The sequence below is a fragment of the Nannospalax galili genome, unplaced genomic scaffold (genome assembly GCF_000622305.1).
Source record: "Nannospalax galili isolate Female #2095 unplaced genomic scaffold, S.galili_v1.0 scaffold236, whole genome shotgun sequence".
NCBI classification, from domain to species: domain Eukaryota; kingdom Metazoa; phylum Chordata; class Mammalia; order Rodentia; family Spalacidae; genus Nannospalax; species Nannospalax galili.
Genome location: NW_008338710.1, coordinates 2,775,160 through 2,775,984, shown reverse-complemented (window position 1 = coordinate 2,775,984; position 825 = coordinate 2,775,160). Strand labels below are relative to the sequence as shown.

Sequence of the window (825 nt, the reverse complement as noted above, 5' to 3'; positions counted from 1 at the left end):
AACTCTGGTGCACCCAACTTCATAAAAACAATACTACAGGACTTTAAGACCCAGATTAACCCCAACTCATTAATAGTAGGGGGCTTCGATACCCCACTGTCTCCATTAGATAGGTCAAAAGGGCAGAGAGTTAACAGAGAGACATCTGAATTAAACAATACCATACATCAAATGGACTTAACAGACATCTACAGAGTATTCCACCCAAGCACCAAAGGACACACTTTCTACTCAGCACCCCATGGAAACTTCTTCAAAATTGACGATATACTGGGGTGCAAAACAAACCTCAACAAATACAAAAAGATTGAAATAAATGCAATAAAGCTTACAATCAACATTGGAAGAATCCCTAATCACTACATGAACACATGGAGATTAAACACACTCCTGAATGATGAATGGGTCAAAAGAGAAATTAAGAAAGAAAGAAAAGTATTCCTGGAATTAAATGAAAAGGACAATACAACACGACAAAACCTCTGGGACATGCTGAAAGCTGTCCTTAGAGGGAAGTTTATAGCTCTAAGTGCCTACATCAAAAAATTGGAAAGAAGCTGGGCATGGTGGTGCATGCCTGTAGTCCCAGCCCTTGGGAGGCAGAGGCAGGCAGATCTCTATGAGTTACAAGGCTAGCCTGGTCTACATAGTGAGTTCCAGGATAGCTGGTGCTTACAGGGAGACTGCCTCAAAAAGACAAAAAAAAAAAAAAAATCGAAAGAACACAAATAAATGACTTAATATTGCAACTCAACATACTTTAAAAGCAACAGCAAACGAAACCCAAACCCAGAAGACAAGAAGAAGTAACAAAATTCAGGCCAG

General features: G+C 39.6%; 1 protein-coding gene across 1 annotated transcript in view; it reads left to right on the top strand.

Moving 5' to 3' along the window:
- The window catches only part of Rfc1 (replication factor C subunit 1), a 91,778-nt gene that overhangs the window by 75,743 nt on the left and 15,210 nt on the right, over positions 1–825 (top strand). The window lies entirely within an intron of this gene.